General features: G+C 49.9%; 9 non-coding genes across 9 annotated transcripts; all 9 read right to left on the reverse strand.

Moving 5' to 3' along the window:
• Window positions 1-2,613: 2,613 nt before the first annotated feature.
• On the reverse strand, window positions 2,614-2,686 carry trnam-cau (transfer RNA methionine (anticodon CAU)). Its single transcript has one exon. It is a non-coding gene; the product is annotated as a tRNA-Met (tRNA).
• A 2,909-nt stretch (window positions 2,687-5,595) lies between these two features.
• trnam-cau (transfer RNA methionine (anticodon CAU)) lies at window positions 5,596-5,668 on the reverse strand. The gene has a single exon. It is a non-coding gene; the product is annotated as a tRNA-Met (tRNA).
• Window positions 5,669-8,583: 2,915 nt separating this feature from the next.
• On the reverse strand, window positions 8,584-8,656 carry trnam-cau (transfer RNA methionine (anticodon CAU)). Its single transcript has one exon. It is a non-coding gene; the product is annotated as a tRNA-Met (tRNA).
• A 2,921-nt stretch (window positions 8,657-11,577) lies between these two features.
• Window positions 11,578-11,650, reverse strand: trnam-cau (transfer RNA methionine (anticodon CAU)). The gene has a single exon. It is a non-coding gene; the product is annotated as a tRNA-Met (tRNA).
• Window positions 11,651-14,559: 2,909 nt separating this feature from the next.
• trnam-cau (transfer RNA methionine (anticodon CAU)) lies at window positions 14,560-14,632 on the reverse strand. Its single transcript has one exon. It is a non-coding gene; the product is annotated as a tRNA-Met (tRNA).
• Window positions 14,633-17,550: 2,918 nt separating this feature from the next.
• On the reverse strand, window positions 17,551-17,623 carry trnam-cau (transfer RNA methionine (anticodon CAU)). The gene has a single exon. It is a non-coding gene; the product is annotated as a tRNA-Met (tRNA).
• A 2,921-nt stretch (window positions 17,624-20,544) lies between these two features.
• trnam-cau (transfer RNA methionine (anticodon CAU)) lies at window positions 20,545-20,617 on the reverse strand. The gene has a single exon. It is a non-coding gene; the product is annotated as a tRNA-Met (tRNA).
• Window positions 20,618-23,538: 2,921 nt separating this feature from the next.
• Window positions 23,539-23,611, reverse strand: trnam-cau (transfer RNA methionine (anticodon CAU)). Its single transcript has one exon. It is a non-coding gene; the product is annotated as a tRNA-Met (tRNA).
• Window positions 23,612-26,532: 2,921 nt separating this feature from the next.
• trnam-cau (transfer RNA methionine (anticodon CAU)) lies at window positions 26,533-26,605 on the reverse strand. The gene has a single exon. It is a non-coding gene; the product is annotated as a tRNA-Met (tRNA).
• Between the last annotated feature and the right edge of the window lie 573 nt (window positions 26,606-27,178).

The raw sequence follows: 27,178 nt of genomic DNA on the forward strand, positions 1-27,178 counted from the left end.
TCATCCTTTGGCCGCTGCTTAAATTCACACTTGAAGGAGTATGTGCTTTTTTAGAGTAAGCGTGTAGTAAGCAGCAATTAGCTGAAGGTAGCGCTCTTAACTTGACAAGTCGATGGCTGCTCAACGTGTTGCCGCCAAGGCACGGGATCCCTCGTTTCCTGTCTGCAAACTGCCTGCACGCGACTGTTTCACTTCCGCAGTTTCATCTGCTGGCCAGCAGGGGTTCGTCTTTGCTCCCCCAGAATATATAATATTCCATAAAAATTTGCAACCCTTTTCTATGCAATGTACATTTGCAAAACGCAGCAAAAATAGTGTTGGCGCATACAGCCCGAGGGGGTCTTACACGGGTGCCGGCCACTCGGTAAACTATGGCGGGAGGACCCCCTTACACAGTGGTCTTTCTCCATGGAGCCTTTGGAGCGGCTGCCCCAAGCTTTACTGCATCCCACAGCACGTAGTCCTGGACCTCGGAACGTGCCAGCGAGCGAAACTCAAGTCGTGGACGACTCTTTGCACTGGAAGAATTGGGATCGGAATTCCTCCTCCCCACCCCCACCTCCCGCCCCCCGACTGGACTTTAAAACTGGACTTTATGGAGTATGGGGAAGGAACCCCAACCCTCACGGACAATAGTACTGTGAATGAGAGCCAAAACCTTACACAAAGCACACAGACGCAGGCTGCATTCCGATGGATCAATTTCAAACATTCCAACATCACAACAGAACTGATAGTGTCAAAGGACTGGAATTTGGGACAGTATCATAACAGTGACACAGCATAACTGCCGTCATGTAACACAATTAAGTAATTAGGGAGGCCATTCTTACAACTAACCGGCCCCAGGCCACAGCATTCACTCCTGTCGAGGCAGGAGAGAAACCTTTTCACGTATATCAGCTCTGGAGCCTGGAATACCTCACCCTGGTGGAGTTTATTGTTCTCGGTCATGGAAATAACATCAACATAAGTGGATCTGTCTGGACCAGGCAGGTAACTGACGAAAGAGATTAAAAGGTGCTAAGCGCTCACCATCCAGCAGGATGGCTCCAGGTGATGTGTTTATGATATTTCGATAAGGATCATCATGAAAAGGACAAGATCGAAGAGTTTGGCACTGCAGTCAAGAAGGAGGGTCAGGAAGAGTCAACCTGGCTCGTGGACCTACAAATTCTCACCTCATGGAGGATTGTAAGTTATCAGCCAAATGTGAGGGGTATTTGGGGCTGAGAGTTGAAAGCAATTTTAAGTGTGACAAAGAAATCCTGGGAGGGTTTGGGGTTTTGAATTGAGTGAGTTTGGGGCAGAAGTGTGGGCTTTTGCTTGTGGGTTTTCGGAAAAGGTGCGTCTTAAAAGTGGTGGTGACTTGTGTGTTTGGGTGGGAGCCGAGCCGAGCCGAGCCGAGGTTAAATGGTGGAGGGATTTAAATCGGTCTAAGCAAGCAAGGTGTCGTGTGGCGTCCTTTACATTCGTTTCGAGGTCTTTGTATCAGGGTGTTAGGGGGGTCTTAATAAAGAAGTTTATGGTTCCGCCCAACCCTGTGCCTGTGCAATTTGTCCTTTCTAAAATCCTAAAGAACCATCAGTAAGGGGGGTAAAAAGGAGCCGGAAGCTCTCACAAAGAACGAGCAGCAGGTTTCAGGCAGACCAAAGTGCGCCTTTCAGCTAGTTGATGGTCCTCCAGCAAGAGTTGATGCTTACCTGGGGTGTGCGTCCAGTTTTTTTTTTTATTTCCAAAATATACTTTATTCATAAATATCTGTAAAAATTACATTGCCAAACAGTTTCCAAACAGCACCAAAAAATACAAACATTGCAAGGGAGATCAGTTTCCTTCAATACTGTCATGAGTTTCTTCCCAACCCTTCCGTTTCACAATTGTCATGTCAATTACAGTTTTACATTTACAGCAATTGAGAACATTAACGATACAGTTCGAGGGGTGCGTCCAGTTTGAGCAGCATGGCAGGCAAAACCTCAGCACTCACTGGAAAGCAAAAGAAGTCTTGTGTCAGTCAGACAGGGCTCTCGACTGCTCCCTCACACTCGTGGCGGCTGCTAGTTTCCGCTCACCAGCTTTTCCTTGCGCCAGCTGGGGCTCTTCTGGGCTTCTTTCATGGTTATTGGAGCTGGCCGGTCCTGCCGCTGCTAACTTGCTGCTGCTGGAGGGACCTGCTGATTGAAGCAAAGCACTGACTGCGTTCAGGCAGTGAGCCAAGCCCAAGCCCAAGCCCAAGCCCAAGCCGCATTTCCCTGCAGCTCAAGGAGCAACTTGGAGACAGCTGCTATGGGGCTGTTGTGAAAGAATCTGGGCTCAGCAATCTTAGCCAAGCTGGGGAATTAGCTCAAATGGTAGAGCGCTCGCTTAGCATGTGAGAGGTAGCGGGATCGATGCCTGCATTCTCCATTCTGCTTTTTCCTGGGCTCCAATCTTCACATTCAGCACTTGTGGCAACCAGCTGACAACGTCTTGCCTTGCGCTCCCATCTCCAGTGCTGGAGGCTGTCAAATGCTTTGCAGCACTGCAGCAAGCAAAGCGGCTGGATTTTGGCACGCGACGAGAGCGGAAAGGTCAAGTGAGTGATGGCAAAAGAAAGCACAGTGGGCACACTGCCTTCTCTGAGGATCGAACTCAGGACCTTCAGATTATGAGACTGACGCGCTGCCTACTGCGCTAAGAAGGCACTGCCATGCAGCACGCCCAAGTAGACCAAGTTGCAAAGTGTTCCCAAGCCGCAGGACAAAGTCGACACAAAACTGTCAGCCAGCCAGGAGTCAAAGCTATCAGCTTCCCATCCCTAGACAGACGTCTTATCCATTACAGCATTGGCCCAGGCTGTGGAGAGCAGCTGGCCGTTCACAGTCCCACAGCACAGCGGCAGCAATGGCTAGGCCAAGGCCTGAGCGGCAAACCATCAGCCAGCACTTTTGTCACTTCCCTTCCGTAGCTCAGCTGCTGCGGCGCAGGACTGTAGAGGAAAGCAGAGCAAAATCATCCTTTGGCCGCTGCTTAAATTCACACTTGAAGGAGTATGTGCTTTTTTAGAGTAAGCGTGTAGTAAGCAGCAATTAGCTGAAGGTAGCGCTCTTAACTTGACAAGTCGATGGCTGCTCAACGTGTTGCCGCCAAGGCACGGGATCCCTCGTTTCCTGTCTGCAAACTGCCTGCACGCGACTGTTTCACTTCCGCAGTTTCATCTGCTGGCCAGCAGGGGTTCGTCTTTGCTCCCCCAGAATATATAATATTCCATAAAAATTTGCAACCCTTTTCTATGCAATGTACATTTGCAAAACGCAGCAAAAATAGTGTTGGCGCATACAGCCCGAGGGGGTCTTACACGGGTGCCGGCCACTCGGTAAACTATGGCGGGAGGACCCCCTTACACAGTGGTCTTTCTCCATGGAGCCTTTGGAGCGGCTGCCCCAAGCTTTACTGCATCCCACAGCACGTAGTCCTGGACCTCGGAACGTGCCAGCGAGCGAAACTCAAGTCGTGGACGACTCTTTGCACTGGAAGAATTGGGATCGGAATTCCTCCTCCCCACCCCCACCTCCCGCCCCCCGACTGGACTTTAAAACTGGACTTTATGGAGTATGGGGAAGGAACCCCAACCCTCACGGACAATAGTACTGTGAATGAGAGCCAAAACCTTACACAAAGCACACAGACGCAGGCTGCATTCCGATGGATCAATTTCAAACATTCCAACATCACAACAGAACTGATAGTGTCAAAGGACTGGAATTTGGGACAGTATCATAACAGTGACACAGCATAACTGCCGTCATGTAACACAATTAAGTAATTAGGGAGGCCATTCTTACAACTAACCGGCCCCAGGCCACAGCATTCACTCCTGTCGAGGCAGGAGAGAAACCTTTTCACGTATATCAGCTCTGGAGCCTGGAATACCTCACCCTGGTGGAGTTTATTGTTCTCGGTCATGGAAATAACATCAACATAAGTGGATCTGTCTGGACCAGGCAGGTAACTGACGAAAGAGATTAAAAGGTGCTAAGCGCTCACCATCCAGCAGGATGGCTCCAGGTGATGTGTTTATGATATTTCGATAAGGATCATCATGAAAAGGACAAGATCGAAGAGTTTGGCACTGCAGTCAAGAAGGAGGGTCAGGAAGAGTCAACCTGGCTCGTGGACCTACAAATTCTCACCTCATGGAGGATTGTAAGTTATCAGCCAAATGTGAGGGGTATTTGGGGCTGAGAGTTGAAAGCAATTTTAAGTGTGACAAAGAAATCCTGGGAGGGTTTGGGGTTTTGAATTGAGTGAGTTTGGGGCAGAAGTGTGGGCTTTTGCTTGTGGGTTTTCGGAAAAGGTGCGTCTTAAAAGTGGTGGTGACTTGTGTGTTTGGGTGGGAGCCGAGCCGAGCCGAGCCGAGGTTAAATGGTGGAGGGATTTAAATCGGTCTAAGCAAGCAAGGTGTCGTGTGGCGTCCTTTACATTCGTTTCGAGGTCTTTGTATCAGGGTGTTAGGGGGGTCTTAATAAAGAAGTTTATGGTTCCGCCCAACCCTGTGCCTGTGCAATTTGTCCTTTCTAAAATCCTAAAGAACCATCAGTAAGGGGGGTAAACAGGAGCCGGAAGCTCTCACAAAGAACGAGCAGCAGGTTTCAGGCAGACCAAAGTGCGCCTTTCAGCTAGTTGATGGTCCTCCAGCAAGAGTTGATGCTTACCTGGGGTGTGCGTCCAGTTTTTTTTTTTATTTCCAAAATATACTTTATTCATAAATATCTGTAAAAATTACATTGCCAAACAGTTTCCAAACAGCACCAAAAAATACAAACATTGCAAGGGAGATCAGTTTCCTTCAATACTGTCATGAGTTTCTTCCCAACCCTTCCGTTTCACAATTGTCATGTCAATTACAGTTTTACATTTACAGCAATTGAGAACATTAACGATACAGTTCGAGGGGTGCGTCCAGTTTGAGCAGCATGGCAGGCAAAACCTCAGCACTCACTGGAAAGCAAAAGAAGTCTTGTGTCAGTCAGACAGGGCTCTCGACTGCTCCCTCACACTCGTGGCGGCTGCTAGTTTCCGCTCACCAGCTTTTCCTTGCGCCAGCTGGGGCTCTTCTGGGCTTCTTTCATGGTTATTGGAGCTGGCCGGTCCTGCCGCTGCTAACTTGCTGCTGCTGGAGGGACCTGCTGATTGAAGCAAAGCACTGACTGCGTTCAGGCAGCGAGCCAAGCCCAAGCCCAAGCCGCATTTCCCTGCAGCTCAAGGAGCAACTTGGAGACAGCTGCTATGGGGCTGTTGTGAAAGAATCTGGGCTCAAAAGTCTTGGCCAAGCTGGGGAATTAGCTCAAATGGTAGAGTGCTCGCTTAGCATGCGAGAGGTAGCGGGATCGATGCCTGCATTCTCCATTATGCTTTTTCCTGGGCAACAATCTTAATATTCAGCACTTGTGGCAACCAGCTGACAACGTCTTGCCTTGCGCTCCCATCTCCAGTGCTGGAGGTTGTCAAATGCTTTGCAGCACGGCAGCAAGCAAAGCGGCTGGATTTTGGCGCGCAACGAGAGCGGAAAGGTCAAGTGAGTGATGGCAAAAGAAAGCACAGTGGGCACACTGCCTTCTCTGAGGATCGAACTCAGGACCTTCAGATTATGAGACTGACGCGCTGCCTACTGCGCTAAGAAGGCACTGCCATGCAGCACGCCCAAGTAGACCAAGTTGCAAAGTGTTCCCAAGCCGCAGGACAAAGTCGACACAAAACTCTCAGCCAGCCAGGAGTCAAAGCTATCAGCTTCCCATCCCCAGACAGACGGCTTATCCATTACAGCATTGGCCCAGGCTGTGGAGAGCAGCTGGCCGTTCACAGTCCCACAGCACAGCGGCAGCAATGGCTAGGCCAAGGCCTGAGCGGCAAACCATCAGCAAGCACTTTTGTCACTTCCCTTCCGTAGCTCAGCTGCTGCGGCGCAGGACTGTAGAGGAAAGCAGAGCAAAATCATCCTTAGGCCGCTGCTTAAATTCACACTTGAAGGAGTATGTGCTTTTTTAGAGTAAGCGTGTAGTAAGCAGCAATTAGCTGAAGGTAGCGCTCTTAACTTGACAAGTCGATGGCTGCTCAACGTGTTGCCGCCAAGGCACGGGATCCCTCGTTTCCTGTCTGCAAACTGCCTGCACGCGACTGTTTCACTTCCGCAGTTTCATCTGCTGGCCAGCAGGGGTTCGTCTTTGCTCCCCCAGAATATATAATATTCCATAAAAATTTGCAACCCTTTTCTATGCAATGTACATTTGCAAAACACAGCAAAAATAGTGTTGGCGCATACAGCCCGAGGGGGTCTTACACAGGTGCCGGCCACTCGGTAAACTATGGCGGGAGGACCCCCTTACACAGTGGTCTTTCTCCATGGAGCCTTTGGAGCGGCTGCCCCAAGCTTTACTGCATCCCACAGCACGTAGTCCTGGACCTCGGAACGTGCCAGCGAGCGAAACTCAAGTCGTGGACAACTCTTTGCACTGGAAGAATTGGGATCGGAATTCCTCCTCCCCACCCCCACCTCCCGCCCCCCGACTGGACTTTAAAACTGGACTTTGTGGAGTATGGGGAAGGAACCCCAACCCTCACGGACAATAGTACTGTGAATGAGAGCCAAAACCTTACACAAAGCACACAGAGGCAGGCTGCATTCCGATGGATCAATTTCAAACATTCCAACATCACAACAGAACTGATAGTGTCAAAGGACTGGAATTTGGGACATTATCATAACAGTGACACAGCATAACTGCCGTCATGTAACACAATTAAGTAATTAGGGAGGCCATTCTTACAACTAACCGGCCCCAGGCCACAGCATTCACTCCTGTCGAGGCAGGAGAGAAACCTTTTCATGTATATCAGCTCTGGAGCCTGGAATACCTCACCCTGGTGGAGTTTATTGTTCTCGGTCATGGAGATAACATCAACATAAGTGGATCTGTCTGGACCAGGCAGGTAACTGACGAAAGAGATTAAAAGGCGCTAAGCGCTCACCATCCAGCAGGATGGCTCCAGGTGATGTGTTTATGATATTTCGATAAGGATCATCATGAAAAGGACAAGATCGAAGAGTTTGGCACTGCAGTCAAGAAGGAGGGTCAGGAAGAGTCAACCTGGCTCGTGGACCTACAAATTCTCACCTCATGGAGGATTGTAAGTTATCAGCCAAATGTGAGGGGTATTTGGGGCTGAGAGTTGAAAGCAATTTTAAGTGTGACAAAGAAATCCTGGGAGGGTTTGGGGTTTTGAATTGAGTGAGTTTGGGGCAGAAGTGTGGGCTTTTGCTTGTGGGTTTTCGGAAAAGGTGCGTCTTAAAAGTGGTGGTGACTTGTGTGTTTGGGTGGGAGCCGAGCCGAGCCGAGCCGAGGTTAAATGGTGGAGGGATTTAAATCGGTCTAAGCAAGCAAGGTGTCGTGTGGCGTCCTTTACATTCGTTTCGAGGTCTTTGTATCAGGGTGTTAGGGGGGTCTTAATAAAGAAGTTTATGGTTCCGCCCAACCCTGTGCCTGTGCAATTTGTCCTTTCTAAAATCCTAAAGAACCATCAGTAAGGGGGGTAAACAGGAGCCGGAAGCTCTCACAAAGAACGAGCAGCAGGTTTCAGGCAGACCAAAGTGCGCCTTTCAGCTAGTTGATGGTCCTCCAGCAAGAGTTGATGCTTACCTGGGGTGTGCGTCCAGTTTTTTTTTTTATTTCCAAAATATACTTTATTCATAAATATCTGTAAAAATTACATTGCCAAACAGTTTCCAAACAGCACCAAAAAATACAAACATTGCAAGGGAGATCAGTTTCCTTCAATACTGTCATGAGTTTCTTCCCAACCCTTCCGTTTCACAATTGTCATGTCAATTACAGTTTTACATTTACAGCAATTGAGAACATTAACGATACAGTTCGAGGGGTGCGTCCAGTTTGAGCAGCATGGCAGGCAAAACCTCAGCACTCACTGGAAAGCAAAAGAAGTCTTGTGTCAGTCAGACAGGGCTCTCGACTGCTCCCTCACACTCGTGGCGGCTGCTAGTTTCCGCTCACCAGCTTTTCCTTGCGCCAGCTGGGGCTCTTCTGGGCTTCTTTCATGGTTATTGGAGCTGGCCGGTCCTGCCGCTGCTAACTTGCTGCTGCTGGAGGGACCTGCTGATTGAAGCAAAGCACTGACTGCGTTCAGGCAGTGAGCCAAGCCCAAGCCCAAGCCCAAGCCGCATTTCCCTGCAGCTCAAGGAGCAACTTGGAGACAGCTGCTATGGGGCTGTTGTGAAAGAATCTGGGCTCAGCAGTCTTAGCCAAGCTGGGGAATTAGCTCAAATGGTAGAGCGCTCGCTTAGCATGTGAGAGGTAGCGGGATTGATGCCTGCATTCTCCATTCTGCTTTTTCCTGGGCTCCAATCTTCACATTCAGCACTTGTGGCAACCAGCTGACAACGTCTTGCCTTGCGCTCCCATCTCCAGTGCTGGAGGCTGTCAAATGCTTTGCAGCACTGCAGCAAGCAAAGCGGCTGGATTTTGGCACGCAACGAGAGCGGAAAGGTCAAGTGAGTGATGGCAAAAGAAAGCACAGTGGGCACACTGCCTTCTCTGAGGATCGAACTCAGGACCTTCAGATTATGAGACTGACGCGCTGCCTACTGCGCTAAGAAGGCACTGCCATGCAGCACGCCCAAGTAGACCAAGTTGCAAAGTGTTCCCAAGCCGCAGGACAAAGTCGACACAAAACTGTCAGCCAGCCAGGAGTCAAAGCTATCAGCTTCCCATCCCTAGACAGACGTCTTATCCATTACAGCATTGGCCCAGGCTGTGGAGAGCAGCTGGCCGTTCACAGTCCCACAGCACAGCGGCAGCAATGGCTAGGCCAAGGCCTGAGCGGCAAACCATCAGCCAGCACTTTTGTCACTTCCCTTCCGTAGCTCAGCTGCTGCGGCGCAGGACTGTAGAGGAAAGCAGAGCAAAATCATCCTTTGGCCGCTGCTTAAATTCACACTTGAAGGAGTATGTGCTTTTTTAGAGTAAGCGTGTAGTAAGCAGCAATTAGCTGAAGGTAGCGCTCTTAACTTGACAAGTCGATGGCTGCTCAACGTGTTGCCGCCAAGGCACGGGATCCCTCGTTTCCTGTCTGCAAACTGCCTGCACGCGACTGTTTCACTTCCGCAGTTTCATCTGCTGGCCAGCAGGGGTTCGTCTTTGCTCCCCCAGAATATATAATATTCCATAAAAATTTGCAACCCTTTTCTATGCAATGTACATTTGCAAAACGCAGCAAAAATAGTGTTGGCGCATACAGCCCGAGGGGGTCTTACACGGGTGCCGGCCACTCGGTAAACTATGGCGGGAGGACCCCCTTACACAGTGGTCTTTCTCCATGGAGCCTTTGGAGCGGCTGCCCCAAGCTTTACTGCATCCCACAGCACGTAGTCCTGGACCTCGGAACGTGCCAGCGAGCGAAACTCAAGTCGTGGACGACTCTTTGCACTGGAAGAATTGGGATCGGAATTCCTCCTCCCCACCCCCACCTCCCGCCCCCCGACTGGACTTTAAAACTGGACTTTATGGAGTATGGGGAAGGAACCCCAACCCTCACGGACAATAGTACTGTGAATGAGAGCCAAAACCTTACACAAAGCACACAGACGCAGGCTGCATTCCGATGGATCAATTTCAAACATTCCAACATCACAACAGAACTGATAGTGTCAAAGGACTGGAATTTGGGACATTATCATAACAGTGACACAGCATAACTGCCGTCATGTAACACAATTAAGTAATTAGGGAGGCCATTCTTACAACTAACCGGCCCCAGGCCACAGCATTCACTCCTGTCGAGGCAGGAGAGAAACCTTTTCACGTATATCAGCTCTGGAGCCTGGAATACCTCACCCTGGTGGAGTTTATTGTTCTCGGTCATGGAAATAACATCAACATAAGTGGATCTGCCTGGACCAGGCAGGTAACTGACGAAAGAGATTAAAAGGTGCTAAGCGCTCACCATCCAGCAGGATGGCTCCAGGTGATGTGTTTATGATATTTCGATAAGGATCATCATGAAAAGGACAAGATCGAAGAGTTTGGCACTGCAGTCAAGAAGGAGGGTCAGGAAGAGTCAACCTGGCTCGTGGACCTACAAATTCTCACCTCATGGAGGATTGTAAGTTATCAGCCAAATGTGAGGGGTATTTGGGGCTGAGAGTTGAAAGCAATTTTAAGTGTGACAAAGAAATCCTGGGAGGGTTTGGGGTTTTGAATTGAGTGAGTTTGGGGCAGAAGTGTGGGCTTTTGCTTGTGGGTTTTCGGAAAAGGTGCGTCTTAAAAGTGGTGGTGACTTGTGTGTTTGGGTGGGAGCCGAGCCGAGCCGAGCCGAGGTTAAATGGTGGAGGGATTTAAATCGGTCTAAGCAAGCAAGGTGTCGTGTGGCGTCCTTTACATTCGTTTCGAGGTCTTTGTATCAGGGTGTTAGGGGGGTCTTAATAAAGAAGTTTATGGTTCCGCCCAACCCTGTGCCTGTGCAATTTGTCCTTTCTAAAATCCTAAAGAACCATCAGTAAGGGGGGTAAACAGGAGCCGGAAGCTCTCACAAAGAACGAGCAGCAGGTTTCAGGCAGACCAAAGTGCGCCTTTCAGCTAGTTGATGGTCCTCCAGCAAGAGTTGATGCTTACCTGGGGTGTGCGTCCAGTTTTTTTTTTTATTTCCAAAATATACTTTATTCATAAATATCTGTAAAAATTACATTGCCAAACAGTTTCCAAACAGCACCAAAAAATACAAACATTGCAAGGGAGATCAGTTTCCTTCAATACTGTCATGAGTTTCTTCCCAACCCTTCCGTTTCACAATTGTCATGTCAATTACAGTTTTACATTTACAGCAATTGAGAACATTAACGATACAGTTCGAGGGGTGCGTCCAGTTTGAGCAGCATGGCAGGCAAAACCTCAGCACTCACTGGAAAGCAAAAGAAGTCTTGTGTCAGTCAGACAGGGCTCTCGACTGCTCCCTCACACTCGTGGCGGCTGCTAGTTTCCGCTCACCAGCTTTTCCTTGCGCCAGCTGGGGCTCTTCTGGGCTTCTTTCATGGTTATTGGAGCTGGCCGGTCCTGCCGCTGCTAACTTGCTGCTGCTGGAGGGACCTGCTGATTGAAGCAAAGCACTGACTGCGTTCAGGCAGTGAGCCAAGCCCAAGCCCAAGCCCAAGCCCAAGCCGCATTTCCCTGCAGCTCAAGGAGCAACTTGGAGACAGCTGCTATGGGGCTGTTGTGAAAGAATCTGGGCTCAGCAGTCTTAGCCAAGCTGGGGAATTAGCTCAAATGGTAGAGCGCTCGCTTAGCATGTGAGAGGTAGCGGGATCGATGCCTGCATTCTCCATTCTGCTTTTTCCTGGGCTCCAATCTTCACATTCAGCACTTGTGGCAACCAGCTGACAACGTCTTGCCTTGCGCTCCCATCTCCAGTGCTGGAGGCTGTCAAATGCTTTGCAGCACTGCAGCAAGCAAAGCGGCTGGATTTTGGCACGCAACGAGAGCGGAAAGGTCAAGTGAGTGATGGCAAAAGAAAGCACAGTGGGCACACTGCCTTCTCTGAGGATCGAACTCAGGACCTTCAGATTATGAGACTGACGCGCTGCCTACTGCGCTAAGAAGGCACTGCCATGCAGCACGCCCAAGTAGACCAAGTTGCAAAGTGTTCCCAAGCCGCAGGACAAAGTCGACACAAAACTCTCAGCCAGCCAGGAGTCAAAGCTATCAGCTTCCCATCCCTAGACAGACGTCTTATCCATTACAGCATTGGCCCAGGCTGTGGAGAGCAGCTGGCCGTTCACAGTCCCACAGCACAGCGGCAGCAATGGCTAGGCCAAGGCCTGAGCGGCAAACCATCAGCCAGCACTTTTGTCACTTCCCTTCCGTAGCTCAGCTGCTGCGGTGCAGGACTGTAGAGGAAAGCAGAGCAAAATCATCCTTTGGCCGCTGCTTAAATTCACACTTGAAGGAGTATGTGCTTTTTTAGAGTAAGCGTGTAGTAAGCAGCAATTAGCTGAAGGTAGCGCTCTTAACTTGACAAGTCGATGGCTGCTCAACGTGTTGCCGCCAAGGCACGGGATCCCTCGTTTCCTGTCTGCAAACTGCCTGCACGCGACTGTTTCACTTCCGCAGTTTCATCTGCTGGCCAGCAGGGGTTCGTCTTTGCTCCCCCAGAATATATAATATTCCATAAAAATTTGCAACCCTTTTCTATGCAATGTACATTTGCAAAACGCAGCAAAAATAGTGTTGGCGCATACAGCCCGAGGGGGTCTTACACGGGTGCCGGCCACTCGGTAAACTATGGCGGGAGGACCCCCTTACACAGTGGTCTTTCTCCATGGAGCCTTTGGAGCGGCTGCCCCAAGCTTTACTGCATCCCACAGCACGTAGTCCTGGACCTCGGAACGTGCCAGCGAGCGAAACTCAAGTCGTGGACGACTCTTTGCACTGGAAGAATTGGGATCGGAATTCCTCCTCCCCACCCCCACCTCCCGCCCCCCGACTGGACTTTAAAACTGGACTTTATGGAGTATGGGGAAGGAACCCCAACCCTCACGGACAATAGTACTGTGAATGAGAGCCAAAACCTTACACAAAGCACACAGACGCAGGCTGCATTCCGATGGATCAATTTCAAACATTCCAACATCACAACAGAACTGACAGTGTCAAAGGACTGGAATTTGGGACATTATCATAACAGTGACACAGCATAACTGCCGTCATGTAACACAATTAAGTAATTAGGGAGGCCATTCTTACAACTAACCGGCCCCAGGCCACAGCATTCACTCCTGTCGAGGCAGGAGAGAAACCTTTTCACGTATATCAGCTCTGGAGCCTGGAATACCTCACCCTGGTGGAGTTTATTGTTCTCGGTCATGGAAATAACATCAACATAAGTGGATCTGCCTGGACCAGGCAGGTAACTGACGAAAGAGATTAAAAGGTGCTAAGCGCTCACCATCCAGCAGGATGGCTCCAGGTGATGTGTTTATGATATTTCGATAAGGATCATCATGAAAAGGACAAGATCGAAGAGTTTGGCACTGCAGTCAAGAAGGAGGGTCAGGAAGAGTCAACCTGGCTCGTGGACCTACAAATTCTCACCTCATGGAGGATTGTAAGTTATCAGCCAAATGTGAGGGGTATTTGGGGCTGAGAGTTGAAAGCAATTTTAAGTGTGACAAAGAAATCCTGGGAGGGTTTGGGGTTTTGAATTGAGTGAGTTTGGGGCAGAAGTGTGGGCTTTTGCTTGTGGGTTTTCGGAAAAGGTGCGTCTTAAAAGTGGTGGTGACTTGTGTGTTTGGGTGGGAGCCGAGCCGAGCCGAGCCGAGGTTAAATGGTGGAGGGATTTAAATCGGTCTAAGCAAGCAAGGTGTCGTGTGGCGTCCTTTACATTCGTTTCGAGGTCTTTGTATCAGGGTGTTAGGGGGGTCTTAATAAAGAAGTTTATGGTTCCGCCCAACCCTGTGCCTGTGCAATTTGTCCTTTCTAAAATCCTAAAGAACCATCAGTAAGGGGGGTAAACAGGAGCCGGAAGCTCTCACAAAGAACGAGCAGCAGGTTTCAGGCAGACCAAAGTGCGCCTTTCAGCTAGTTGATGGTCCTCCAGCAAGAGTTGATGCTTACCTGGGGTGTGCGTCCAGTTTTTTTTTTTATTTCCAAAATATACTTTATTCATAAATATCTGTAAAAATTACATTGCCAAACAGTTTCCAAACAGCACCAAAAAATACAAACATTGCAAGGGAGATCAGTTTCCTTCAATACTGTCATGAGTTTCTTCCCAACCCTTCCGTTTCACAATTGTCATGTCAATTACAGTTTTACATTTACAGCAATTGAGAACATTAACGATACAGTTCGAGGGGTGCGTCCAGTTTGAGCAGCATGGCAGGCAAAACCTCAGCACTCACTGGAAAGCAAAAGAAGTCTTGTGTCAGTCAGACAGGGCTCTCGACTGCTCCCTCACACTCGTGGCGGCTGCTAGTTTCCGCTCACCAGCTTTTCCTTGCGCCAGCTGGGGCTCTTCTGGGCTTCTTTCATGGTTATTGGAGCTGGCCGGTCCTGCCGCTGCTAACTTGCTGCTGCTGGAGGGACCTGCTGATTGAAGCAAAGCACTGACTGCGTTCAGGCAGCGAGCCAAGCCCAAGCCCAAGCCGCATTTCCCTGCAGCTCAAGGAGCAACTTGGAGACAGCTGCTATGGGGCTGTTGTGAAAGAATCTGGGCTCAAAAGTCTTGGCCAAGCTGGGGAATTAGCTCAAATGGTAGAGTGCTCGCTTAGCATGTGAGAGGTAGCGGGATCGATGCCTGCATTCTCCATTATGCTTTTTCCTGGGCTCCAATCTTCATATTCAGCACTTGTGGCAACCAGCTGACAACGTCTTGCCTTGCGCTCCCATCTCCAGTGCTGGAGGTTGTCAAATGCTTTGCAGCACGGCAGCAAGCAAAGCGGCTGGATTTTGGCGCGCAACGAGAGCGGAAAGGTCAAGTGAGTGATGGCAAAAGAAAGCACAGTGGGCACACTGCCTTCTCTGAGGATCGAACTCAGGACCTTCAGATTATGAGACTGACGCGCTGCCTACTGCGCTAAGAAGGCACTGCCATGCAGCACGCCCAAGTAGACCAAGTTGCAAAGTGTTCCCAAGCCGCAGGACAAAGTCGACACAAAACTCTCAGCCAGCCAGGAGTCAAAGCTATCAGCTTCCCATCCCCAGACAGACGGCTTATCCATTACAGCATTGGCCCAGGCTGTGGAGAGCAGCTGGCCGTTCACAGTCCCACAGCACAGCGGCAGCAATGGCTAGGCCAAGGCCTGAGCGGCAAACCATCAGCCAGCACTTTTGTCACTTCCCTTCCGTAGCTCAGCTGCTGCGGCGCAGGACTGTAGAGGAAAGCAGAGCAAAATCATCCTTTGGCCGCTGCTTAAATTCACACTTGAAGGAGTATGTGCTTTTTTAGAGTAAGCGTGTAGTAAGCAGCAATTAGCTGAAGGTAGCGCTCTTAACTTGACAAGTCGATGGCTGCTCAACGTGTTGCCGCCAAGGCACGGGATCCCTCGTTTCCTGTCTGCAAACTGCCTGCACGCGACTGTTTCACTTCCGCAGTTTCATCTGCTGGCCAGCAGGGGTTCGTCTTTGCTCCCCCAGAATATATAATATTCCATAAAAATTTGCAACCCTTTTCTATGCAATGTACATTTGCAAAACGCAGCAAAAATAGTGTTGGCGCATACAGCCCGAGGGGGTCTTACACGGGTGCCGGCCACTCGGTAAACTATGGCGGGAGGACCCCCTTACACAGTCTTTCTCCATGGAGCCTTTGGAGCGGCTGCCCCAAGCTTTACTGCATCCCACAGCACGTAGTCCTGGACCTCGGAACGTGCCAGCGAGCGAAACTCAAGTCGTGGACGACTCTTTGCACTGGAAGAATTGGGATCGGAATTCCTCCTCCCCACCCCCACCTCCCGCCCCCCGACTGGACTTTAAAACTGGACTTTATGGAGTATGGGGAAGGAACCCCAACCCTCACGGACAATAGTACTGTGAATGAGAGCCAAAACCTTACACAAAGCACACAGACGCAGGCTGCATTCCGATGGATCAATTTCAAACATTCCAACATCACAACAGAACTGATAGTGTCAAAGGACTGGAATTTGGGACATTATCATAACAGTGACACAGCATAACTGCCGTCATGTAACACAATTAAGTAATTAGGGAGGCCATTCTTACAACTAACCGGCCCCAGGCCACAGCATTCACTCCTGTCGAGGCAGGAGAGAAACCTTTTCACGTATATCAGCTCTGGAGCCTGGAATACCTCACCCTGGTGGAGTTTATTGTTCTCGGTCATGGAAATAACATCAACATAAGTGGATCTGCCTGGACCAGGCAGGTAACTGACGAAAGAGATTAAAAGGTGCTAAGCGCTCACCATCCAGCAGGATGGCTCCAGGTGATGTGTTTATGATATTTCGATAAGGATCATCATGAAAAGGACAAGATCGAAGAGTTTGGCACTGCAGTCAAGAAGGAGGGTCAGGAAGAGTCAACCTGGCTCGTGGACCTACAAATTCTCACCTCATGGAGGATTGTAAGTTATCAGCCAAATGTGAGGGGTATTTGGGGCTGAGAGTTGAAAGCAATTTTAAGTGTGACAAAGAAATCCTGGGAGGGTTTGGGGTTTTGAATTGAGTGAGTTTGGGGCAGAAGTGTGGGCTTTTGCTTGTGGGTTTTCGGAAAAGGTGCGTCTTAAAAGTGGTGGTGACTTGTGTGTTTGGGTGGGAGCCGAGCCGAGCCGAGCCGAGGTTAAATGGTGGAGGGATTTAAATCGGTCTAAGCAAGCAAGGTGTCGTGTGGCGTCCTTTACATTCGTTTCGAGGTCTTTGTATCAGGGTGTTAGGGGGGTCTTAATAAAGAAGTTTATGGTTCCGCCCAACCCTGTGCCTGTGCAATTTGTCCTTTCTAAAATCCTAAAGAACCATCAGTAAGGGGGGTAAACAGGAGCCGGAAGCTCTCACAAAGAACGAGCAGCAGGTTTCAGGCAGACCAAAGTGCGCCTTTCAGCTAGTTGATGGTCCTCCAGCAAGAGTTGATGCTTACCTGGGGTGTGCGTCCAGTTTTTTTTTTTATTTCCAAAATATACTTTATTCATAAATATCTGTAAAAATTACATTGCCAAACAGTTTCCAAACAGCACCAAAAAATACAAACATTGCAAGGGAGATCAGTTTCCTTCAATACTGTCATGAGTTTCTTCCCAACCCTTCCGTTTCACAATTGTCATGTCAATTACAGTTTTACATTTACAGCAATTGAGAACATTAACGATACAGTTCGAGGGGTGCGTCCAGTTTGAGCAGCATGGCAGGCAAAACCTCAGCACTCACTGGAAAGCAAAAGAAGTCTTGTGTCAGTCAGACAGGGCTCTCGACTGCTCCCTCACACTCGTGGCGGCTGCTAGTTTCCGCTCACCAGCTTTTCCTTGCGCCAGCTGGGGCTCTTCTGGGCTTCTTTCATGGTTATTGGAGCTGGCCGGTCCTGCCGCTGCTAACTTGCTGCTGCTGGAGGGACCTGCTGATTGAAGCAAAGCACTGACTGCGTTCAGGCAGTGAGCCAAGCCCAAGCCCAAGCCCAAGCCCAAGCCGCATTTCCCTGCAGCTCAAGGAGCAACTTGGAGACAGCTGCTATGGGGCTGTTGTGAAAGAATCTGGGCTCAGCAGTCTTAGCCAAGCTGGGGAATTAGCTCAAATGGTAGAGCGCTCGCTTAGCATGTGAGAGGTAGCGGGATCGATGCCTGCATTCTCCATTCTGCTTTTTCCTGGGCTCCAATCTTCACATTCAGCACTTGTGGCAACCAGCTGACAACGTCTTGCCTTGCGCTCCCATCTCCAGTGCTGGAGGCTGTCAAATGCTTTGCAGCACTGCAGCAAGCAAAGCGGCTGGATTTTGGCACGCAACGAGAGCGGAAAGGTCAAGTGAGTGATGGCAAAAGAAAGCACAGTGGGCACACTGCCTTCTCTGAGGATCGAACTCAGGACCTTCAGATTATGAGACTGACGCGCTGCCTACTGCGCTAAGAAGGCACTGCCATGCAGCACGCCCAAGTAGACCAAGTTGCAAAGTGTTCCCAAGCCGCAGGACAAAGTCGACACAAAACTGTCAGCCAGCCAGGAGTCAAAGCTATCAGCTTCCCATCCCTAGACAGACGTCTTATCCATTACAGCATTGGCCCAGGCTGTGGAGAGCAGCTGGCCGTTCACAGTCCCACAGCACAGCGGCAGCAATGGCTAGGCCAAGGCCTGAGCGGCAAACCATCAGCCAGCACTTTTGTCACTTCCCTTCCGTAGCTCAGCTGCTGCGGCGCAGGACTGTAGAGGAAAGCAGAGCAAAATCATCCTTTGGCCGCTGCTTAAATTCACACTTGAAGGAGTATGTGCTTTTTTAGAGTAAGCGTGTAGTAAGCAGCAATTAGCTGAAGGTAGCGCTCTTAACTTGACAAGTCGATGGCTGCTCAACGTGTTGCCGCCAAGGCACGGGATCCCTCGTTTCCTGTCTGCAAACTGCCTGCACGCGACTGTTTCACTTCCGCAGTTTCATCTGCTGGCCAGCAGGGGTTCGTCTTTGCTCCCCCAGAATATATAATATTCCATAAAAATTTGCAACCCTTTTCTATGCAATGTACATTTGCAAAACGCAGCAAAAATAGTGTTGGCGCATACAGCCCGAGGGGGTCTTACACGGGTGCCGGCCACTCGGTAAACTATGGCGGGAGGACCCCCTTACACAGTGGTCTTTCTCCATGGAGCCTTTGGAGCGGCTGCCCCAAGCTTTACTGCATCCCACAGCACGTAGTCCTGGACCTCGGAACGTGCCAGCGAGCGAAACTCAAGTCGTGGACGACTCTTTGCACTGGAAGAATTGGGATCGGAATTCCTCCTCCCCACCCCCACCTCCCGCCCCCCGACTGGACTTTAAAACTGGACTTTATGGAGTATGGGGAAGGAACCCCAACCCTCACGGACAATAGTACTGTGAATGAGAGCCAAAACCTTACACAAAGCACACAGACGCAGGCTGCATTCCGATGGATCAATTTCAAACATTCCAACATCACAACAGAACTGACAGTGTCAAAGGACTGGAATTTGGGACATTATCATAACAGTGACACAGCATAACTGCCGTCATGTAACACAATTAAGTAATTAGGGAGGCCATTCTTACAACTAACCGGCCCCAGGCCACAGCATTCACTCCTGTCGAGGCAGGAGAGAAACCTTTTCACGTATATCAGCTCTGGAGCCTGGAATACCTCACCCTGGTGGAGTTTATTGTTCTCGGTCATGGAAATAACATCAACATAAGTGGATCTGCCTGGACCAGGCAGGTAACTGACGAAAGAGATTAAAAGGTGCTAAGCGCTCACCATCCAGCAGGATGGCTCCAGGTGATGTGTTTATGATATTTCGATAAGGATCATCATGAAAAGGACAAGATCGAAGAGTTTGGCACTGCAGTCAAGAAGGAGGGTCAGGAAGAGTCAACCTGGCTCGTGGACCTACAAATTCTCACCTCATGGAGGATTGTAAGTTATCAGCCAAATGTGAGGGGTATTTGGGGCTGAGAGTTGAAAGCAATTTTAAGTGTGACAAAGAAATCCTGGGAGGGTTTGGGGTTTTGAATTGAGTGAGTTTGGGGCAGAAGTGTGGGCTTTTGCTTGTGGGTTTTCGGAAAAGGTGCGTCTTAAAAGTGGTGGTGACTTGTGTGTTTGGGTGGGAGCCGAGCCGAGCCGAGCCGAGGTTAAATGGTGGAGGGATTTAAATCGGTCTAAGCAAGCAAGGTGTCGTGTGGCGTCCTTTACATTCGTTTCGAGGTCTTTGTATCAGGGTGTTAGGGGGGTCTTAATAAAGAAGTTTATGGTTCCGCCCAACCCTGTGCCTGTGCAATTTGTCCTTTCTAAAATCCTAAAGAACCATCAGTAAGGGGGGTAAACAGGAGCCGGAAGCTCTCACAAAGAACGAGCAGCAGGTTTCAGGCAGACCAAAGTGCGCCTTTCAGCTAGTTGATGGTCCTCCAGCAAGAGTTGATGCTTACCTGGGGTGTGCGTCCAGTTTTTTTTTTTATTTCCAAAATATACTTTATTCATAAATATCTGTAAAAATTACATTGCCAAACAGTTTCCAAACAGCACCAAAAAATACAAACATTGCAAGGGAGATCAGTTTCCTTCAATACTGTCATGAGTTTCTTCCCAACCCTTCCGTTTCACAATTGTCATGTCAATTACAGTTTTACATTTACAGCAATTGAGAACATTAACGATACAGTTCGAGGGGTGCGTCCAGTTTGAGCAGCATGGCAGGCAAAACCTCAGCACTCACTGGAAAGCAAAAGAAGTCTTGTGTCAGTCAGACAGGGCTCTCGACTGCTCCCTCACACTCGTGGCGGCTGCTAGTTTCCGCTCACCAGCTTTTCCTTGCGCCAGCTGGGGCTCTTCTGGGCTTCTTTCATGGTTATTGGAGCTGGCCGGTCCTGCCGCTGCTAACTTGCTGCTGCTGGAGGGACCTGCTGATTGAAGCAAAGCACTGACTGCGTTCAGGCAGTGAGCCAAGCCCAAGCCCAAGCCCAAGCCCAAGCCGCATTTCCCTGCAGCTCAAGGAGCAACTTGGAGACAGCTGCTATGGGGCTGTTGTGAAAGAATCTGGGCTCAGCAGTCTTAGCCAAGCTGGGGAATTAGCTCAAATGGTAGAGCGCTTGCTTAGCATGTGAGAGGTAGCGGGATCGATGCCTGCATTCTCCATTCTGCTTTTTCCTGGGCTCCAATCTTCACATTCAGCACTTGTGGCAACCAGCTGACAACGTCTTGCCTTGCGCTCCCATCTCCAGTGCTGGAGGCTGTCAAATGCTTTGCAGCACTGCAGCAAGCAAAGCGGCTGGATTTTGGCACGCAACGAGAGCGGAAAGGTCAAGTGAGTGATGGCAAAAGAAAGCACAGTGGGCACACTGCCTTCTCTGAGGATCGAACTCAGGACCTTCAGATTATGAGACTGACGCGCTGCCTACTGCGCTAAGAAGGCACTGCCATGCAGCACGCCCAAGTAGACCAAGTTGCAAAGTGTTCCCAAGCCGCAGGACAAAGTCGACACAAAACTCTCAGCCAGCCAGGAGTCAAAGCTATCAGCTTCCCATCCCTAGACAGACGTCTTATCCATTACAGCATTGGCCCAGGCTGTGGAGAGCAGCTGGCCGTTCACAGTCCCACAGCACAGCGGCAGCAATGGCTAGGCCAAGGCCTGAGCGGCAAACCATCAGCCAGCACTTTTGTCACTTCCCTTCCGTAGCTCAGCTGCTGCGGCGCAGGACTGTCGAGGAAAGCAGAGCAAAATCATCCTTTGGCCGCTGCTTAAATTCACACTTGAAGGAGTATGTGCTTTTTTAGAGTAAGCGTGTAGTAAGCAGCAATTAGCTGAAGGTAGCGCTCTTAACTTGACAAGTCGATGGCTGCTCAACGTGTTGCCGCCAAGGCACGGGATCCCTCGTTTCCTGTCTGCAAACTGCCTGCACGCGACTGTTTCACTTCCGCAGTTTCATCTGCTGGCCAGCAGGGGTTCGTCTTTGCTCCCCCAGAATATATAATATTCCATAAAAATTTGCAACCCTTTTCTATGCAATGTACATTTGCAAAACGCAGCAAAAATAGTGTTGGCGCATACAGCCCGAGGGGGTCTTACACGGGTGCCGGCCACTCGGTAAACTATGGCGGGAGGACCCCCTTACACAGTGGTCTTTCTCCATGGAGCCTTTGGAGCGGCTGCCCCAAGCTTTACTGCATCCCACAGCACGTAGTCCTGGACCTCGGAACGTGCCAGCGAGCGAAACTCAAGTCGTGGACGACTCTTTGCACTGGAAGAATTGGGATCGGAATTCCTCCTCCCCACCCCCACCTCCCGCCCCCCGACTGGACTTTAAAACTGGACTTTATGGAGTATGGGGAAGGAACCCCAACCCTCACGGACAATAGTACTGTGAATGAGAGCCAAAACCTTACACAAAGCACACAGACGCAGGCTGCATTCCGATGGATCAATTTCAAACATTCCAACATCACAACAGAACTGATAGTGTCAAAGGACTGGAATTTGGGACATTATCATAACAGTGACACAGCATAACTGCCGTCATGTAACACAATTAAGTAATTAGGGAGGCCATTCTTACAACTAACCGGCCCCAGGCCACAGCATTCACTCCTGTCGAGGCAGGAGAGAAACCTTTTCACGTATATCAGCTCTGGAGCCTGGAATACCTCACCCTGGTGGAGTTTATTGTTCTCGGTCATGGAAATAACATCAACATAAGTGGATCTGCCTGGACCAGGCAGGTAACTGACGAAAGAGATTAAAAGGTGCTAAGCGCTCACCATCCAGCAGGATGGCTCCAGGTGATGTGTTTATGATATTTCGATAAGGATCATCATGAAAAGGACAAGATCGAAGAGTTTGGCACTGCAGTCAAGAAGGAGGGTCAGGAAGAGTCAACCTGGCTCGTGGACCTACAAATTCTCACCTCATGGAGGATTGTAAGTTATCAGCCAAATGTGAGGGGTATTTGGGGCTGAGAGTTGAAAGCAATTTTAAGTGTGACAAAGAAATCCTGGGAGGGTTTGGGGTTTTGAATTGAGTGAGTTTGGGGCAGAAGTGTGGGCTTTTGCTTGTGGGTTTTCGGAAAAGGTGCGTCTTAAAAGTGGTGGTGACTTGTGTGTTTGGGTGGGAGCCGAGCCGAGCCGAGCCGAGGTTAAATGGTGGAGGGATTTAAATCGGTCTAAGCAAGCAAGGTGTCGTGTGGCGTCCTTTACATTCGTTTCGAGGTCTTTGTATCAGGGTGTTAGGGGGGTCTTAATAAAGAAGTTTATGGTTCCGCCCAACCCTGTGCCTGTGCAATTTGTCCTTTCTAAAATCCTAAAGAACCATCAGTAAGGGGGGTAAACAGGAGCCGGAAGCTCTCACAAAGAACGAGCAGCAGGTTTCAGGCAGACCAAAGTGCGCCTTTCAGCTAGTTGATGGTCCTCCAGCAAGAGTTGATGCTTACCTGGGGTGTGCGTCCAGTTTTTTTTTTTATTTCCAAAATATACTTTATTCATAAATATCTGTAAAAATTACATTGCCAAACAGTTTCCAAACAGCACCAAAAAATACAAACATTGCAAGGGAGATCAGTTTCCTTCAATACTGTCATGAGTTTCTTCCCAACCCTTCCGTTTCACAATTGTCATGTCAATTACAGTTTTACATTTACAGCAATTGAGAACATTAACGATACAGTTCGAGGGGTGCGTCCAGTTTGAGCAGCATGGCAGGCAAAACCTCAGCACTCACTGGAAAGCAAAAGAAGTCTTGTGTCAGTCAGACAGGGCTCTCGACTGCTCCCTCACACTCGTGGCGGCTGCTAGTTTCCGCTCACCAGCTTTTCCTTGCGCCAGCTGGGGCTCTTCTGGGCTTCTTTCATGGTTATTGGAGCTGGCCGGTCCTGCCGCTGCTAACTTGCTGCTGCTGGAGGGACCTGCTGATTGAAGCAAAGCACTGACTGCGTTCAGGCAGTGAGCCAAGCCCAAGCCCAAGCCCAAGCCCAAGCCGCATTTCCCTGCAGCTCAAGGAGCAACTTGGAGACAGCTGCTATGGGGCTGTTGTGAAAGAATCTGGGCTCAGCAGTCTTAGCCAAGCTGGGGAATTAGCTCAAATGGTAGAGCGCTTGCTTAGCATGTGAGAGGTAGCGGGATCGATGCCTGCATTCTCCATTCTGCTTTTTCCTGGGCTCCAATCTTCACATTCAGCACTTGTGGCAACCAGCTGACAACGTCTTGCCTTGCGCTCCCATCTCCAGTGCTGGAGGCTGTCAAATGCTTTGCAGCACTGCAGCAAGCAAAGCGGCTGGATTTTGGCACGCAACGAGAGCGGAAAGGTCAAGTGAGTGATGGCAAAAGAAAGCACAGTGGGCACACTGCCTTCTCTGAGGATCGAACTCAGGACCTTCAGATTATGAGACTGACGCGCTGCCTACTGCGCTAAGAAGGCACTGCCATGCAGCACGCCCAAGTAGACCAAGTTGCAAAGTGTTCCCAAGCCGCAGGACAAAGTCGACACAAAACTCTCAGCCAGCCAGGAGTCAAAGCTATCAGCTTCCCATCCCTAGACAGACGTCTTATCCATTACAGCATTGGCCCAGGCTGTGGAGAGCAGCTGGCCGTTCACAGTCCCACAGCACAGCGGCAGCAATGGCTAGGCCAAGGCCTGAGCGGCAAACCATCAGCCAGCACTTTTGTCACTTCCCTTCCGTAGCTCAGCTGCTGCGGCGCAGGACTGTAGAGGAAAGCAGAGCAAAATCATCCTTTGGCCGCTGCTTAAATTCACACTTGAAGGAGTATGTGCTTTTTTAGAGTAAGCGTGTAGTAAGCAGCAATTAGCTGAAGGTAGCGCTCTTAACTTGACAAGTCGATGGCTGCTCAACGTGTTGCCGCCAAGGCACGGGATCCCTCGTTTCCTGTCTGCAAACTGCCTGCACGCGACTGTTTCACTTCCGCAGTTTCATCTGCTGGCCAGCAGGGGTTCGTCTTTGCTCCCCCAGAATATATAATATTCCATAAAAATTTGCAACCCTTTTCTATGCAATGTACATTTGCAAAACGCAGCAAAAATAGTGTTGGCGCATACAGCCCGAGGGGGTCTTACACGGGTGCCGGCCACTCGGTAAACTATGGCGGGAGGACCCCCTTACACAGTGGTCTTTCTCCATGGAGCCTTTGGAGCGGCTGCCCCAAGCTTTACTGCATCCCACAGCACGTAGTCCTGGACCTCGGAACGTGCCAGCGAGCGAAACTCAAGTCGTGGACGACTCTTTGCACTGGAAGAATTGGGATCGGAATTCCTCCTCCCCACCCCCACCTCCCGCCCCCCGACTGGACTTTAAAACTGGACTTTATGGAGTATGGGGAAGGAACCCCAACCCTCACGGACAATAGTACTGTGAATGAGAGCCAAAACCTTACACAAAGCACACAGACGCAGGCTGCATTCCGATGGATCAATTTCAAACATTCCAACATCACAACAGAACTGATAGTGTCAAAGGACTGGAATTTGGGACATTATCATAACAGTGACACAGCATAACTGCCGTCATGTAACACAATTAAGTAATTAGGGAGGCCATTCTTACAACTAACCGGCCCCAGGCCACAGCATTCACTCCTGTCGAGGCAGGAGAGAAACCTTTTCACGTATATCAGCTCTGGAGCCTGGAATACCTCACCCTGGTGGAGTTTATTGTTCTCGGTCATGGAAATAACATCAACATAAGTGGATCTGCCTGGACCAGGCAGGTAACTGACGAAAGAGATTAAAAGGTGCTAAGCGCTCACCATCCAGCAGGATGGCTCCAGGTGATGTGTTTATGATATTTCGATAAGGATCATCATGAAAAGGACAAGATCGAAGAGTTTGGCACTGCAGTCAAGAAGGAGGGTCAGGAAGAGTCAACCTGGCTCGTGGACCTACAAATTCTCACCTCATGGAGGATTGTAAGTTATCAGCCAAATGTGAGGGGTATTTGGGGCTGAGAGTTGAAAGCAATTTTAAGTGTGACAAAGAAATCCTGGGAGGGTTTGGGGTTTTGAATTGAGTGAGTTTGGGGCAGAAGTGTGGGCTTTTGCTTGTGGGTTTTCGGAAAAGGTGCGTCTTAAAAGTGGTGGTGACTTGTGTGTTTGGGTGGGAGCCGAGCCGAGCCGAGCCGAGGTTAAATGGTGGAGGGATTTAAATCGGTCTAAGCAAGCAAGGTGTCGTGTGGCGTCCTTTACATTCGTTTCGAGGTCTTTGTATCAGGGTGTTAGGGGGGTCTTAATAAAGAAGTTTATGGTTCCGCCCAACCCTGTGCCTGTGCAATTTGTCCTTTCTAAAATCCTAAAGAACCATCAGTAAGGGGGGTAAACAGGAGCCGGAAGCTCTCACAAAGAACGAGCAGCAGGTTTCAGGCAGACCAAAGTGCGCCTTTCAGCTAGTTGATGGTCCTCCAGCAAGAGTTGATGCTTACCTGGGGTGTGCGTCCAGTTTTTTTTTTTATTTCCAAAATATACTTTATTCATAAATATCTGTAAAAATTACATTGCCAAACAGTTTCCAAACAGCACCAAAAAATACAAACATTGCAAGGGAGATCAGTTTCCTTCAATACTGTCATGAGTTTCTTCCCAACCCTTCCGTTTCACAATTGTCATGTCAATTACAGTTTTACATTTACAGCAATTGAGAACATTAACGATACAGTTCGAGGGGTGCGTCCAGTTTGAGCAGCATGGCAGGCAAAACCTCAGCACTCACTGGAAAGCAAAAGAAGTCTTGTGTCAGTCAGACAGGGCTCTCGACTGCTCCCTCACACTCGTGGCGGCTGCTAGTTTCCGCTCACCAGCTTTTCCTTGCGCCAGCTGGGGCTCTTCTGGGCTTCTTTCATGGTTATTGGAGCTGGCCGGTCCTGCCGCTGCTAACTTGCTGCTGCTGGAGGGACCTGCTGATTGAAGCAAAGCACTGACTGCGTTCAGGCAGTGAGCCAAGCCCAAGCCCAAGCCCAAGCCCAAGCCGCATTTCCCTGCAGCTCAAGGAGCAACTTGGAGACAGCTGCTATGGGGCTGTTGTGAAAGAATCTGGGCTCAGCAGTCTTAGCCAAGCTGGGGAATTAGCTCAAATGGTAGAGCGCTTGCTTAGCATGTGAGAGGTAGCGGGATCGATGCCTGCATTCTCCATTCTGCTTTTTCCTGGGCTCCAATCTTCACATTCAGCACTTGTGGCAACCAGCTGACAACGTCTTGCCTTGCGCTCCCATCTCCAGTGCTGGAGGCTGTCAAATGCTTTGCAGCACTGCAGCAAGCAAAGCGGCTGGATTTTGGCACGCAACGAGAGCGGAAAGGTCAAGTGAGTGATGGCAAAAGAAAGCACAGTGGGCACACTGCCTTCTCTGAGGATCGAACTCAGGACCTTCAGATTATGAGACTGACGCGCTGCCTACTGCGCTAAGAAGGCACTGCCATGCAGCACGCCCAAGTAGACCAAGTTGCAAAGTGTTCCCAAGCCGCAGGACAAAGTCGACACAAAACTCTCAGCCAGCCAGGAGTCAAAGCTATCAGCTTCCCATCCCTAGACAGACGTCTTATCCATTACAGCATTGGCCCAGGCTGTGGAGAGCAGCTGGCCGTTCACAGTCCCACAGCACAGCGGCAGCAATGGCTAGGCCAAGGCCTGAGCGGCAAACCATCAGCCAGCACTTTTGTCACTTCCCTTCCGTAGCTCAGCTGCTGCGGCGCAGGACTGTAGAGGAAAGCAGAGCAAAATCATCCTTTGGCCGCTGCTTAAATTCACACTTGAAGGAGTATGTGCTTTTTTAGAGTAAGCGTGTAGTAAGCAGCAATTAGCTGAAGGTAGCGCTCTTAACTTGACAAGTCGATGGCTGCTCAACGTGTTGCCGCCAAGGCACGGGATCCCTCGTTTCCTGTCTGCAAACTGCCTGCACGCGACTGTTTCACTTCCGCAGTTTCATCTGCTGGCCAGCAGGGGTTCGTCTTTGCTCCCCCAGAATATATAATATTCCATAAAAAT

This window comes from Heterodontus francisci, chromosome 5 (assembly GCF_036365525.1).
Source record: "Heterodontus francisci isolate sHetFra1 chromosome 5, sHetFra1.hap1, whole genome shotgun sequence".
Lineage (NCBI taxonomy): Eukaryota > Metazoa > Chordata > Chondrichthyes > Heterodontiformes > Heterodontidae > Heterodontus > Heterodontus francisci.